Below are 17,500 nucleotides of genomic sequence, written 5' to 3'. Positions count from 1 at the left end.
CCCTCAAATTACCCTCAGATTACCTTCAGATCACCCTCAGATTACCCTAAGATTGCCCTCAGATTACCCACAGATTGCCCTCAAATTACCCTCAGATTGCCCTCAAATTACCCTCAGGTTACCTTCAGATCACCCTCAGATTACCCTCAGATTGCCCTCAAATTACCCTCAGATTGCCCTCAAATTACCCTCAGATTACCCTCAAATTACCCTCAGATTACCCTCAGATTGCCCTCAGATTACCTTCAGATCACCCTCAGATTACCCTCAGATTGCCCTCAAATTACCCTCAGATTACCTTCAGATCACCCTCAGATTACCCTCAAATTTCCCTCAATTGCCCTCAAATTACCCTCAGATTACCCTCAGATTACCCTCAAATTACCCTCAGATTGCACTCAAACTACCCTTAGATTACCCTCAGATTGCCCTCAAATTACCCTCAGATTGCACTCAAACTACCCTCAGATTACCCTCAGATTGCCCTCAAATTACCTTCAAATAGCCAGGATCCAGCGGTACAACCTCAAATGCCTCATTCTAATTAGTGCCATAATTCTCCATGATGGCACCACTGGGCGAAACGCATTCCAGTAAGATTACTGAACCCGGTTTCTCTAACGACACTCTTTCGCCAACGTTTATTAAAAGAAAAACTATTGCGAATTATGTAAAGTGCTTAAGCAGCTCTTCTAGGAGAAGGACACTTCAGAATCAAACCACTGTTCTCTAGTCTTGGGTAGTGCCATAGGCTGTGTACTGTGGTCTTCCACTGTTTTGAGTTATAGTTCTCTTGTTTGAGGGTACACTCTGGCACACTATTCCATCTTATTCCTCTTCTTCTTGTTTTGTTGAAGTTTTTATGGTTTGAATATCAAATATCTAGTTTAATTGTTGTAACTGTTCTTAAAATATTTTATTCTAATTGTTAATTACTTCTCTCATTTCCTTGCTTCCTTTCCTCACTGGGCTATTTTTTCCTGTTGGAGCCCTTGGGCTTATAGCATCCAGGTTTTCCAACTAGGGTTGTAGCTTAGCTAATAATAATGATAATGATATAATAAAAAGCAAGTGTTTGGTTATATATAAACATATTTTTCCGGTCACGCTCAGAGGCATTGCCAGGCGTATAACAACCGGGTCTCTCCCAGTCGTTCTTGAGCGGGGGGAAAGAGAATAGCCATACCCTGGGGAGAGGGGTTATAGTTAAGAAAGGGGGAGGAGGTTAAAAGGGCTGAATTCGTGTGCGCGTTTGCATGCATATCTAAATATTTAGCTGTCATTTATGACGGGTCACGTACACTAGTAAACAATCATACACGTTTTCGATTAGTGTTTTATGTCTTGTTTCGCCTCGTTATAGCATTTGCTTAACCTAACCTTCCTGGCATAGCCTGTTACGTGTGCTATAGACTAACCTGTGCTAAGAAGCCATAATATAACCGAATTATTATTATTATTATTATTATTATTATTATTATTATTATTATTATTAGCGGAGCTACAACCCAAGATGGAACAGCATGATGCTATAAGCCCAAGGCCTCCAATATGGAAAAATAGCCCGGTGAGGAAAGGATATAAGGGAATAAATAAACTACAAGAGTAGTAATGAACATTTAAAATAATATATTCTAAGAAAAGTAACAACAATAAAATAGCTCTTTCATATATAGACTATAAAAAAGACTTATGTCAGCCTGTTCAACATAACATTTGCTGCAACTTTGAACTTTTGAAGTTCCACCGATTCAACAACATAATTAGGAAGATCATTTCACAACTTGCTCACAGCTGGAATAAAAAATCTAGAATACCGTGTACCATTGACCCTCATGATGAAGAAGGCATGGTTATATGCTATATGCTATTAACTATATCACAGTCTGAATTTCAATCTACACAGAAATTTTTTCTTGATTACACCAATCTCAGGGTACACCAATCTTTTATGCGATTTCCAGTGTTGTGCCATTTTTTATAGAATGCTTCAATCCACTTCAATTATCTTCCCCATTTCAAAACACCTATTTGCTTCCTCCAGAAAACTACAATCCAATTTCAGCTTCTACCCAAAGTTGTTGTTGTTGTTGCTGTTTTTTTTTTCTTTTTTTTTTTCTTTTTTTTTTTTGCAAATACCCACATATAGTTCGCAAGGTAGATATCCCTGTTTATAAGTATTGCTCTGCATGCGAATGGCTTTAATTATATTCATTCTCCACATATCAAACTCTAATCTTCGTTTATATGAAGCTTATATTCAATTTTAGTGTATATTTTCATTTCTGCATTTCTCGAACTTTGCTGAATAATATTGTTTTCCTGCTGCAACTTAGTTAAACGAAGAAAGTATTCCATGAAATTCGTTAAAAACCAGTTTATATTATTTGCGTATAATGTTTAAGCAATACTAATAATAATAATGATGATAACAATAATAATAATAATAATAATAATAATAATAATAATAATAATAATAATAATAATACATTAGAAAATTACAGGAACCATTTGGAAAACTCAATTACAACATTATTAAGAACAAGAACAAGAAAAAGAAAAATTAAGAAAAAATTCGGTAGTTTTTGCTAGATTCATATTCTCCATTATATCCACTCGCACACACACACACAAAAGCACACACATATACTGTGTATGTACATATATATATATATATATATATATATTGATAGATAAATAGATAGATAAATAAATAGATATACAGTATCTATATGTATATATATACATATATATACATATATATATATAGATAGATAGATAGAGATAGATAGATAGATAGATAGATAGGTAGATATTAATCTCTGGTACCATCGTTTATTATGCATGTTGCATAAGATTTTTCATAATTCTGACAATCCTTTGCATTCAGATCTCCCCAGACAGTAGCATCTTGTTCGTAATACTAGATATGCAGTTAATTCAAATATTAATGTCTCCTCCATCATGAGGCTTAATACTACACAGTATTCTAGAAGTTTTATTCCAGCTGTGACCAAGTAGTGGAATGATCTTCCTAATCGGGTAATTGAATCGGTAGAACTTCAAAAGTTCAAACTTGCAGCAAATGCCTTTATATTGAACAGGTTGACATAAGTCTCTATTTATAATTTATATATGCAAGTTATGGTTTAATGTTACTGTTTTTTTAAATATTCTAGTTTAATTGTTAATTACTTCTATTGTAGTTTTATCTATTTCCTTAATTCCTTTTCTCACTGTGATATTTTATAGCACCTTTTTTTCCAACTAGGGTTATAGCTTAGCTAGTAATAATAATAATAATAATAATAATAATAATAATAATAATAATAATAATAATAATGATAATGATAATGATAATAATAATAATAATGACGATGAGGATAATAATAATAATAATAATAATAATAATAATAATAATAATAATAATAATAAAGACGATGAGGATAATAATAATAATAATAATAATAATAATAATAATAATAATAATACACGTGCGTGAATGTGTGTTTATCCCTCATGGCCCATTCATTTCCTAATTTATAAACCCTCCTATTTAGAGTTAATGAAGGTATTAAGATTCAAAATCAAGAGACAAACAAGAATGGTGCGGAATTCCAATAAGAATGATAAAACTAGTAGATGTAGTGGCCGATGTTGGTAACGTCCCCTGACTGGTGAATGCCAGACTAGGGTTCGAGTCCCGCTCAACTTGTTAGTTTCTTTGGTCGCTGCAACCTCGCCATCCTTGTGATCTAAGAATGGTGGGTTTGGGGGAGCCTATAAGTCTATCTGCTGAATCATCAGCAGCCATTGCCTGGCCCTCCTTGGTCCTAACTTGGATGGAGAGGGGGCTTGGGCGCTGATCACATGGTCAGTCTCAAGGGTATTGTCTTACTCGATAGGGCAATGTCACTGTACCTTGCCCCTGCCATTCATGAGCGGACTTTAAACCTTTAATTGATTGATTTGAGGTTTTCTGGCATCCAGACATCTGAGGTCATCGACGTCGAATTTTTTAAATCTTTTAAACCTTTCTAGTAACTAAATGCGCTTCGTCAAAAAACGTTTGATGTCACATACGTTTTTTTCAACTGAAAGGACAGTTTTCAGTGTCTAACGTATCCTCTGACCTTCCAGTTGAAAAGTGTTACAGATAATGTAACTGACATTTTCCATCTGGATACTTGAGAGCATTGCTATGAAAGAAGAAATACCGATTATTTATTTTCATTGAAAAGAATTTTTCACTTTTATTCGCTAAAAAGATTTTTTTCTATTTTGAAAAAAGTACCATAGCGATAGAATTTTTCCTATTAAAAAAATAAACCTTTCCAGTTCATATGGAAATAAATATTTTTTTGAGTATTACAGCTATCTTTTCGATGAATGATAATGAGCTTCTACAAAATGAATAATAAATTTTCCATATTGTTGAATGCCAAATTCTTACAGGAACCGAGAATTTGTTATATGTCGTACAATATTATCAGCAAATATTCACTATTAAGGATATCAATTTGTTTATGTAATTTGACTTTACAAAAACAATTATCTGTGTGACCATAATATTAGCTACTCACAACATACTGAATTCAATGCTCAAAACGGAATCATATCGTAGGAGTCTGGTATAAGCAGCAATAGAAACCCAGGTTGTAATTAGTTAGATTAAATATAATAGATTAAAAATAAAATCTTGATAAGCTTTGATTAAACCTTAATTCAATCCATGAACTTATCCTGACCACACCTGATACACTTATGTGTGTATGTGTATATATATATATGTATATATATATATATATATATATATCCATAAGTCTATATGTATATATATATATATATATATATATATATATATATACATACATATATAGACATATATATATATATATATATATATATATATATATAGTATATATATATATATATATGAATATATTATTTTTATATATATAATATATATATACATATATATATATATATATATATATATACATACATATATATGAATATATTATGTATATATAATATATATATATATATATATATATAAATAGATGTGTATATATATATGTATATATATATATATATATGTATATATATATGAATATATATACATCTATAAATATATATATAAATATATATACATATATATGTATACATACATACATACATACATACATACATAAATATATACTGTAAATATCAAAAGTATGCTACTTAAAAGGAGGTCAAGAAACATTGCTGTTCGATTTCAAATCAGAAAACATTATGTAAGCCAAATGTTTTCATGGAAGGACACATGATATAAAAAAGGTATATTTTGCTGTGGTAGCCCATTGGAGACGGCCGTGCCTGGAGATCTGCTGGACTGGAGTTCGAGAGCCGTTCAAGCTTGATAGTTTTCTGTAATGTCTGCAACCTCACTATACTTGTGAGCTAAGAATGGTGGGTTTGGGGCCTATAGGTGTACCTGCTTAGTCAATAGCAGCCATTGTCTGGCCCTTTCTGGTCTTAGCTTAGGTGGAGAGGTGGCTTAGACGTTGATCATATGTATATATGGACAGTCTCTAGGACATTTTCCTACTAGGACACTGTCACTGTCCCTTGCCTCTGCCATTCATGGCCAACCTTTGAACCTTTTACGTCTAGGACAGGCAGGAAGTATTCACACAAACATATTAGTCGTCATTAGCAGCCATTGCCTGACCCATCCTGGTCTTAGCTTGGGCGTTGATCAAATGTATATATATATGGTAAGTCTATAGGACATTTTCCTACTAAGGCATTATCACTGTCCCTTGCCTCTGCCATTCATGGCCAACCTTTTGAATCTTTTACATTATATACGACAGGCAGGAAGTATTCACACAAACATATTAGTCATAATTCTCAAAAAAATAAAAAATAGAATAAAAAAAAAATCCGACAAACTAGATATCCGAAAGGAAAGAAGTAGTCATTGAACTTCCCACTTAGGAATCAAAATTTGCATAAGCGCCTTTCTTTTATGACCTAATCTTATTCCTTTGCATTCATTTGCATAATTTCTTTGCATTCATTTGCAAGGTCAGCAAACCTTGAGACTTTTAAGAGCAGATAAAAATCCTCAGTCAAGATATTTCTAAGTTGCAGGAGGTCTTGGGCGTTCGTTTTCGCTTCAAAAAGATTTTAATTTTGTTCTGTCTGGTCAAAGTTATTAAAAAAGGCTTGTTATTTCTACTGTTCTTCGTGATCTTTGTTGTTCGTCTATCTGGTCAAATTTATTAAAAAAGGCTTGTTGTTTCTATTGTTCTTCGTGATCTTTGTTGTTCGTCTATCTGGTCAAATTTATTAAAAAAGGCTTGTTGTTTCTATTGTTTTTCGTGATCTTTGTTGTTCGTCTATCTGGTCAAAGTTATTAAAAAAGGCTTGTTATTTCTACTGTTCTTCGTGATCTTTGTTGTTCGTCTATCTGGTCAAAGTTATTAAAAAAGTCTTGTTGTTTCTATTGTTTTTCGTGATCTTTGTTGTTCGTCTATCTGGTCAAATTTATTAAAAAAGTCTTGTTGTTTCTATTGTTTTTCGTGATCTTTGTTGTTCGTCTATCTGGTCAAAGTTATTAAAAAAGGCTTGTTATTTCTACTGTTCTTCGTGATCTTTGTTGTTCGTCTATCTGGTCAAAGTTATTAAAAAAGGCTTGTTATTTCTACTGTTCTTCGTGATCTTTGTTGTTCGTCTATCTGGTCAAATTTATTAAAAAAGGCTTGTTGTTTCTATTGTTTTTCGTGATCTTTGTTGTTCGTCTATCTGGTCAAAGTTATTAAAAAAGGCTTGTTATTTCTACTGTTCTTCGTGATCTTTGTTGTTCGTCTATCTGGTCAAAGTTATTAAAAAAGGCTTGTTGTTTCCGTTGTTCTTCGTGATCTTGGTTGTCCTTCTATCTGGTCAAATTTATTAAAAGAGGCTTGTTATTTCTGTTGTTCTTCGTGATCTTGGTTGTTCGTCTATTAAAAAAATAATAGGCTTGTTATTACTTTAGTTCTTTGTGACCTTGATTGTTCGTCTATCTGGTCAAAGTTACTAAAAAAGACTTATCATTTCTTCACTTTTTGGTGATCTTGGTTGGTCGTCTACCTGGTCAAAGTTATTAAAAAAATGAAGGGTTTGTTTTGTCTTCAGTTCTTCGTGATCTTCGTTGATATAAAATCTTGTTCTGTATGATATTTGTGATACTTCTAACAATACTTCTAATATATTTCCAGGTCTAGTTACAGATAATGTAGAAGTTATTCAAAAATATAATGGGCTTATTATATTTGCAGTTCTTCGTGAAAATTGTTGAGATTCGTAACTGGCTTTATGACCTATGTGATATTATTCTAATAAAGGATTTTTGCAAAATATATCTATAAATTATTTCTAGGCTATTTAGGAATTTTAAGTGCTTGTTATCTTTGCAGTTCTTCGTCAAAATTGTTGAGATTCATAGCTGGCTTTAGGACCTAAGTGATATTATTCTCATAGATTTTTGTAGAATTAATCAAATTTCACCATTGGATGAATATTTTCAATAAAATATTGTAAATGTTTCCTCAATATTTACTAAATTAACAGTGCCTAATCCATGTACTCTTATCCTCTCCTAACTTATTGTGACCCACTCTCACTTACACTACATTCTCCAGATCTATTGCGAGTTTCAAGTCTGTATTTCATCTTCTATTGTCCACTCATGAATGGCAGAGGCAAGGGACAGTGCCAATGCCCTATACTCAATTTATTTTAATGAGGCACATTTGCACTGACTCGCAGCGGTGCCCTTCTAGGTCGGAAAAGTTTCCTGCTATCTGATTGGTTAGAATTATTTTGTCTAACCATTCAGCGATCAGGAAACTTTTCCGAGCAAGAAGGGCACCCCTGCGAGTCGGTGTAAATCTGCATCACTAAAAAGAATTGACTATAGCTAGCAGGACAATGGCCTAGAGACTGACCATATAAACATTCGATCAGCACCCAAGGCCTCTCTCCACCCAAGCTAAGACCAAAGAGGGCCAGGTAATGGCTGCAGTTGACTTAGCAGTAGACATATAGGCTCCCCAAAACTCTAATCCTTAACTCAAAAGGATGGAGAGGTTCCAGACACTACAAGAAACTATCGAGCTTAAGCGGGACTCGAGTCCCAGTCCGTAAGATCGCCAGCCAGGGACATTTCCAGTAGGCCACCAAAGATATCAATTTCATCATCTTTATTTATCACTTCTTGTGGGAGAGTTAATGGAGAGATAACTTCACATGTGCTATTATTTACTGGTTAGTAAAAAATTAATCGCTAATAGAGATGGTACTTTGATCAATGTCTGCTCTCTCTCTCTCTCTCTCTCTCTCTCTCTCTCAAGTCCTCGTTTAAATTCTCTATATTCCTTTCCAGAATCGTACTTCTCTCTCTCTCTCTCTCTCTCTCTCTCTCTCGAATCCTCCCTTATTTTCCCTATATCTCTCTCTAGAATCGTACTTCTCTCTCTCTCTCTCTCTCTCTCTCTCTCTCTCGAGTCCTCCCTTATTTTCTCTACCCTTCCCCAGAATATCTCTCTCTCTCTCTCTCTCTCTCTCTCTCATCCTCCCCTATTTTCTCTTTATATCTATCGAGAATCGTACCTCTCTCTCTCTCTCTCTCTCTCTCTCTCATCCTCCCCTATTTTCTCTTTATATCTATCGAGAATCGTACCTCTCTCTCTCTCTCTCTCTCTCTCTCTCTCTCTCTCGTCCTCCCCTATTTTCTCTTTATATCTATCGAGAATCGTACCTCTCTCTCTCTCTCTCTCTCTCTCTCATCCTCCCCTATTTTCTCTTTATATCTATCGAGAATCGTACCTCTCTCTCTCTCTCTCTCTCTCTCTCTCTCTCTCATCCTCCCCTATTTTCTCTTTATATCTATCGAGAATCGTACCTCTCTCTCTCTCTCTCTCTCTCTCTCTCGTCCTCCCCTATTTTCTCTTTATATCTATCGAGAATCGTACCTCTCTCTCTCTCTCTCTCTCTCTCTCTCTCTATCTCTCTCTCTCATCCTCCCCTATTTTCTCTTTATATCTATCGAGAATCGTACCTCTCTCTCTCTCTCTCTCTCTCTCTCTCTCTCTCTCTCGAATTCTTCCCTATTTTCTCTCTATCTCAAAGAGAATCTTACCTTATTCTCTCTCTCTCTCTCTCTCTCTCTCTCTCTCTCTCTCGAATTCTTCCCTATTTTCTCTCTATCTCAAAGAGAATCTTACCTTATTCTCTCTCTCTCTCTCTCTCTCACTCTCTCTCTCTCTCTCTCTCTCTCTCTCTCTACACGTTTTGGTCACAACGAAAATAGATTTTCAGCAATTTACTATTTCACTTTCTACACCAGATATGAATAACCCGAATAGATAAACATTTCAATATAGTTTATTCCTTTTGGAAAGACACTTCAAAGAAAGGCTTTTATGATATAACGATGTACCTGGTCTTTTATGCCTATATATAGACAATTCTCTATATATAAGAGAAAGAATAAATATGTTGTAAATTAATCAAAGCATTTCGACCTCAAAAGTAATTACTCGTTTCACTGATCGTAAAAAAAATATAAGGGTGAATATCTTTTCGCAATAGGCAATTACTAAAAGCAAAGAATATTGATAGTGACGATGAAATATATTTCAAAGAGCGAAATGAAATAACCAAATATATTTCTAAGAGTGAAATCAAATGACAAAATATATTTCAAAGAGTGAAATCAAATTATTAAATATATTTCAGAGTGAAATCAAATGACAAAACATATTTCAGAGTGAAATCAAATGACAAAATATATTTCAGAGTGAAATCAAATGATATAGGCTAATATACTTCAAAAAGTGAGAACAAATGACAAAATATATTTCAGAGTTAAATCAAATTATAAAATATATCTCAAAGAGTGAAATATATTTCAAAGAGTGAAATCAAAGGACAAAATATATTTTAGAATGAAATCAAATGATGAAATATATTTCATAGAGTGAAATAAAATGAAGAAATATATTTCAAAAAGTGAAATCAAATGACAAAATATATTTCAAAAAGTTAAATCAAATGACAAAATATATTTCAAAAAGTTGAATCAAATGAAATATATTTAAAAGTGTGAAATCAAAGGACAAAATATATTTCTACGAGTGAAATAAAACGGCAAAATATATTTCAAACTGAAATGAAATAACAAAATATATTTCTAAGAGTGAAATCAAATGACAATATATATTTCTATGAGTGAAGTCAAATGATGAAATATATTTCAGAGTGAAATCAAATGACAAAATATATTCCAAAGAATTAAATCAAATGACAAAATATATTTCAGTGAAATCAAATGACAGCATATATTTCAAAGTGAAATCAAATGACAAAATATATTTCAAAGAGTGAAATCAAATGATAAAATGTATTTCAAAGAGTGAAATCAAATGACAAAATATATTTCCATGAGTGAAATCAAATGATGAAATATATTTCAAAGAGTGAAATCAAATGACAAAATATATTTCAAAGAGTGAAATAAAATGATAAAATGTATTTCCAAGAATGAAATCAAATGACAAAATATATTTCCAATAGTGAAATCAAATAATAAAATATATTTCAAAAAGTTGAATCAAATGATAGAATATGTTTAAAGAGTGAAATCAAATGATAAAATATATTTCAAAGAGTGAAATCAAATGACAAAAAATATTTCAAAGCGTGATATTAAATGACAAAATATATTTCAAAGAGTGAAATCAAATGACCTGTAGGTGGTGGTCTATTGGAAACGTCCCTGCATGTTGATCTGCCGGACTTGGCTTCGAGTTCCGCTTAAGCTCGATAGTTTTCTGTAGCGACTGAAACCCTACTCTCCTTGCGAGCTAAGAATGGGGGCTTTAGGAGAGCCTGTAGGGTACCTACTGGGTTATCAGTAGCCATTGACTGGCCCTCCCTGGTCCTAGCTTGGATGGAGAGTGGGTCTTGGGTGCTGATATATATGGTTAGCCTCTAGGGCATTATCTTACTAGCTAGTGCATTGTCACTGTCCCTTGCCTCTGCCATTCATGAGTGGCCTTCAAACCTTTAAGCATTTGAGAGGAGACTCTTGTTTATCGTGGTGGCCTGTTGGTAACGTCCTTACCCGGTGATTGCCAGACAGGTGTTCGAGTCCCGCTCGAACTCGTTAGTTCCTTCAGTCGCTGCAACATAACCACTGTTGCGAGGGTCTTGAGTGCTGATTATATATATATATATATATATATACTGTATCATATATATGGTCAGTCACTAGTGCACTGTCCTGCTTAATAGGGCAATGTCACTGTCCCTTGCCTCTGCCATTCATGAGTGACCTTTAAACCTTTAAGCACTTGAAAGGAGACCCGTGTTTGTCAATAGGAATAATTACCCTCCCTTTAACTATGTCACTGTCCCTTGCTTCTGCCATTCATGAGCGACCTTTAAACCTTTAAGCGTTAGAGAGGAGACCCTTGTTTGTCAATAGGAATAATTACCCTCCCTTTAACTATGTCACTCTCCCTTGCTTCTGCCATTCATGAGCGACCTTTAAACCTTTAAGCGTTAGAGAGGAGACCCTTGTTTGTCAATAGGAATAATTACCCTCCCTTTAACTATGTCACTCTCCCTTGCTTCTGCCATTCATGAGCGACCTTTAAACCTTTAAGCGTTAGAGAGGAGACCCTTGTTTGTCAATAGGAATAATTACCCTCCCTTTAACTATGTCACTGTCCCTTGCCTCTGCCATTCATGAGCGACCTTTAAACCTTTAAGCGTTAGAGAGGAGACCCTTGTTTGTCAATAGGAATAATTACCCTCCCATTAACTATGTCACTCTCCCTTGCTTCTGCCATTCATGAGCGACCTTTAAACCTTTAAGCGTTAGAGAGGAGACCCTTGTTTGTCAATAGGAATAATTACCCTCCCTTTAACTATGTCACTGTCCCTTGCTTATGCCATTCATGAGCGACCTTTAAACCTTTAAGCGTTAGAGAGGAGACCCTTGTTTGTCAATAGGAATAATTACCCTCCCTTTAACTATGTCACTCTCCCTTGCCTCTGCCATTCATGAGCGACCTTTAAACCTTTAAGCGTTAGAGAGGAGACCCTTGTTTGTCAATAGGAATAATTACCCTCCCTTTAACTATGTCACTCTCCCTTGCCTCTGCCATTCATGAGCGACCTTTAAACCTTTAAGCGTTAGAGAGGAGACCCTTGTTTGTCAATAGGAATAATTACCCTCCCTTTAATTATGTCACTGTCCCTTGCCTCTGCCATTCATGAGCGACCTTTAAACCTTTAAGCGTTAGAGAGGAGACCCTTGTTTGTCAATAGGAATAATTACCCTCCCTTTAACTATGTCACTGTCCCTTGCCTCTGCCATTCATGAGCGACCTTTAAACCTTTAAGCGTTAGAGAGGAGACCCTTGTTTGTCAATAGGAATAATTACCCTCCCTTTAACTATGTCACTGTCCCTTGCCTCTGCCATTCATGAGCGACCTTTAAACCTTTAAGCGTTAGAGAGGAGACCCTTGTTTGTCAATAGGAATAATTACCCTCCCCTTAACTATGTCACTCTCCCTTGCCTCTGCCATTCATGAGCGACCTTTAAACCTTTAAGCGTTAGAGAGGAGACCCTTGTTTGTCAATAGGAATAATTACCCTCCCTTTAACTATGTCACTCTCCCTTGCCTCTGCCATTCATGAGCGACCTTTAAACCTTTAAGCGTTAGAGAGGAGACCCTTGTTTGTCAATAGGAATAATTACCCTCCCCTTAACTATGTCACTCTCCCTTGCTACTGCCATTCATGAGCGACCTTTAAACCTTTAAGCGTTAGAGAGGAGACCCTTGTTTGTCAATAGGAATAATTACCCTCCCTTTAACTATGTCACTGTCCCTTGCTTCTGCCATTCATGAGCGACCTTTAAACCTTTAAGCGTTAGAGAGGAGACCTTTGTTTGTCAATAGGAATAATTACCCTCCCTTTAACTATGTCACTGTCCCTTGCCTCTGCCATTCATGAGCGACCTTTAAACCTTTAAGCGTTAGAGAGGAGACCCTTGTTTGTCAATAGGAATAATTACCCTCCCCTTAACTATGTCACTCTCCCTTGCCTCTGCCATTCATGAGCGACCTTTAAACCTTTAAGCGTTAGAGAGGAGACCCTTGTTTGTCAATAGGAATAATTACCCTCCCTTTAACTATGTCACTCTCCCTTGCCTCTGCCATTCATGAGCGACCTTTAAACCTTTAAGCGTTAGAGAGGAGACCCTTGTTTGTCAATAGGAATAATTACCCTCCCCTTAACTATGTCACTCTCCCTTGCTACTGCCATTCATGAGCGACCTTTAAACCTTTAAGCGTTAGAGAGGAGACCCTTGTTTGTCAATAGGAATAATTACCCTCCCTTTAACTATGTCACTGTCCCTTGCTTCTGCCATTCATGAGCGACCTTTAAACCTTTAAGCGTTAGAGAGGAGACCTTTGTTTGTCAATAGGAATAATTACCCTCCCTTTAACTATGTCACTCTCCCTTGCCTCTGCCATTCATGAGCGACCTTTAAACCTTTAAGCGTTAGAGAGGAGACCCTTGTTTGTCAATAGGAATAATTACCCTCCCTTTAACTATGTCACTCTCCCTTGCCTCTGCCATTCATGAGCGACCTTTAAACCTTTAAGCGTTAGAGAGGAGACCCTTGTTTGTCAATAGGAATAATTACCCTCCCTTTAACTATGTCACTCTCCCTTGCCTCTGCCATTCATGAGCGACCTTTAAACCTTTAAGCGTTAGAGAGGAGACCCTTGTTTGTCAATAGGAATAATTACCCTCCCTTTAACTATGTCACTGTCCCTTGCCTCTGCCATTCATGAGCGACCTTTAAACCTTTAAGCGTTAGAGAGGAGACCCTTGTTTGTCAATAGGAATAATTACCCTCCCTTTAACTATGTCACTGTCCCTTGCCTCTGCCATTCATGAGCGACCTTTAAACCTTTAAGCGTTAGAGAGGAGACCCTTGTTTGTCAATAGGAATAATTACCCTCCCTTTAACTATGTCACTGTCCCTTGCTTCTGCCATTCATGAGCGACCTTTAAACCTTTAAGCGTTAGAGAGGAGACCCTTGTTTGTCAATAGGAATAATTACCCTCCCCTTAACTATGTCACTCTCCCTTGCCTCTGCCATTCATGAGCGACCTTTAAACCTTTAAGCGTTAGAGAGGAGACCCTTGTTTGTCAATAGGAATAATTACCCTCCCTTTAACTATGTCACTCTCCCTTGCCTCTGCCATTCATGAGCGACCTTTAAACCTTTAAGCGTTAGAGAGGAGACCCTTGTTTGTCAATAGGAATAATTACCCTCCCTTTAACTATGTCACTCTCCCTTGCTTCTGCCATTCATGAGCGACCTTTAAACCTTTAAGCGTTAGAGAGGAGACCCTTGTTTGTCAATAGGAATAATTACCCTCCCCTTAACTATGTCACTCTCCCTTGCCTCTGCCATTCATGAGCGACCTTTAAACCTTTAAGCGTTAGAGAGGAGACCCTTGTTTGTCAATAGGAATAATTACCCTCCCTTTAACTATGTCACTGTCCCTTGCCTCTGCCATTCATGAGCGACCTTTAAACCTTTAAGCGTTAGAGAGGAGACCCTTGTTTGTCAATAGGAATAATTACCCTCCCTTTAACTATGTCACTCTCCCTTGCTTCTGCCATTCATGAGCGACCTTTAAACCTTTAAGCGTTAGAGAGGAGACCCTTGTTTGTCAATAGGAATAATTACCCTCCCCTTAACTATGTCACTCTCCCTTGCCTCTGCCATTCATGAGCGACCTTTAAACCTTTAAGCGTTAGAGAGGAGACCCTTGTTTGTCAATAGGAATAATTACCCTCCCCTTAACTATGTCACTCTCCCTTGCCTCTGCCATTCATGAGCGACCTTTAAACCTTTAAGCGTTAGAGAGGAGACCCTTGTTTGTCAATAGGAATAATTACCCTCCCTTTAACTATGTCACTGTCCCTTGCCTCTGCCATTCATGAGCGACCTTTAAACCTTTAAGCACTTGAAAGGAGACCCGTGTTTGTCAATAGGAATAATTACCCTCCCCTTAACTATGTCACTCTCCCTTGCCTCTGCCATTCATGAGCGACCTTTAAACCTTTAAGCGTTAGAGAGGAGACCCTTGTTTGTCAATAGGAATAATTACCCTCCCCTTAACTATGTCACTCTCCCTTGCTACTGCCATTCATGAGCGACCTTTAAACCTTTAAGCGTTAGAGAGGAGACCCTTGTTTGTCAATAGGAATAATTACCCTCCCTTTAACTATGTCACTGTCCCTTGCCTCTGCCATTCATGAGTGACCTTTAAACCTTTAAGCACTTGAAAGGAGACCCGTGTTTGTCAATAGGAATAATTACCCTCCCCTTAACTATGTCACTCTCCCTTGCCTCTGCCATTCATGAGCGACCTTTAAACCTTTAAGCGTTAGAGAGGAGACCCTTGTTTGTCAATAGGAATAATTACCCTCCCCTTAACTATGTCACTCTCCCTTGCTACTGCCATTCATGAGCGACCTTTAAACCTTTAAGCGTTAGAGAGGAGACCCTTGTTTGTCAATAGGAATAATTACCCTCCCCTTAACTATGTCACTCTCCCTTGCCTCTGCCATTCATGAGCGACCTTTAAACCTTTAAGCGTTAGAGAGGAGACCCTTGTTTGTCAATAGGAATAATTACCCTCCATTTAACTATGTCACTCTCCCTTGCCTCTGCCATTCATGAGCGACCTTTAAACCTTTAAGCGTTAGAGAGGAGACCCTTGTTTGTCAATAGGAATAATTACCCTCCCCTTAACTATGTCACTCTCCCTTGCTACTGCCATTCATGAGCGACCTTTAAACCTTTAAGCGTTAGAGAGGAGACCCTTGTTTGTCAATAGGAATAATTACCCTCCCCTTAACTATGTCACTCTCCCTTGCCTCTGCCATTCATGAGCGACCTTTAAACCTTTAAGCGTTAGAGAGGAGACCCTTGTTTGTCAATAGGAATAATTACCCTCCCCTTAACTATGTCACTCTCCCTTGCTACTGCCATTCATGAGCGACCTTTAAACCTTTAAGCGTTAGAGAGGAGACCCTTGTTTGTCAATAGGAATAATTACCCTCCCCTTATCTATGTCACTCTCCCTTGCCTCTGCCATTCATGAGCGACCTTTAAACCTTTAAGCGTTAGAGAGGAGACCCTTGTTTGTCAATAGGAATAATTACCCTCCCCTTAACTATGTCACTCTCCCTTGCTACTGCCATTCATGAGCGACCTTTAAACCTTTAAGCGTTAGAGAGGAGACCCTTGTTTGTCAATAGGAATAATTACCCTCCCCTTAACTATGTCACTCTCCCTTGCCTCTGCCATTCATGAGCGACCTTTAAACCTTTAAGCGTTAGAGAGGAGACCCTTGTTTGTCAATAGGAATAATTACCCTCCCTTTAACTATGTCACTCTCCCTTGCCACTGCCATTCATGAGCGACCTTTAAACCTTTAAGCGTTAGAGAGGAGACCCTTGTTTGTCAATAGGAATAATTACCCTCCCCTTAACTATGTCACTCTCCCTTGCTTCTGCCATTCATGAGCGACCTTTAAACCTTTAAGCGTTAGAGAGGAGACCCTTGTTTGTCAATAGGAATAATTACCCTCCCTTTAACTATGTCACTCTCCCTTGCCACTGCCATTCATGAGCGACCTTTAAACCTTTAAGCGTTAGAGAGGAGACCCTTGTTTGTCAATAGGAATAATTACCCTCCCTTTAACTATGTCACTGTCCCTTGCCTCTGCCATTCATGAGCGACCTTTAAACCTTTAAGCGTTAGAGAGGAGACCCTTGTTTGTCAATAGGAATAATTACCCTCCCTTTAACTATGTCACTGTCCCTTGCCTCTGCCATTCATGAGCGACCTTTAAACCTTTAAGCGTTAGAGAGGAGACCCTTGTTTGTCAATAGGAATAATTACCCTCCCTTTAACTATGTCACTGTCCCTTGCCTCTGCCATTCATGAGCGACCTTTAAACCTTTAAGCGTTAGAGAGGAGACCCTTGTTTGTCAATAGGAATAATTACCCTCCCTTTAACTATGTCACTCTCCCTTGCCTCTGCCATTCATGAGCGACCTTTAAACCTTTAAGCGTTAGAGAGGAGACCCTTGTTTGTCAATAGGAATAATTACCCTCCCTTTAACTATGTCACTGTCCCTTGCCTCTGCCATTCATGAGCGACCTTTAAACCTTTAAGCGTTAGAGAGGAGACCCTTGTTTGTCAATAGGAATAATTACCCTCCCTTTAACTATGTCACTGTCCCTTGCCACTGCCATTCATGAGCGACCTTTAAACCTTTAAGCGTTAGGGAGGAGACCCTTGTTTGTCAATAGGAATAATTACCCTCCCTTTAACTATGTCACTGTCCCTTGCCTC

The sequence above is a fragment of the Palaemon carinicauda genome, chromosome 18 (genome assembly GCF_036898095.1).
Source record: "Palaemon carinicauda isolate YSFRI2023 chromosome 18, ASM3689809v2, whole genome shotgun sequence".
Classification (NCBI taxonomy): Eukaryota; Metazoa; Arthropoda; class Malacostraca; order Decapoda; family Palaemonidae; genus Palaemon; species Palaemon carinicauda.
This window is presented reverse-complemented; position numbering follows the sequence as displayed.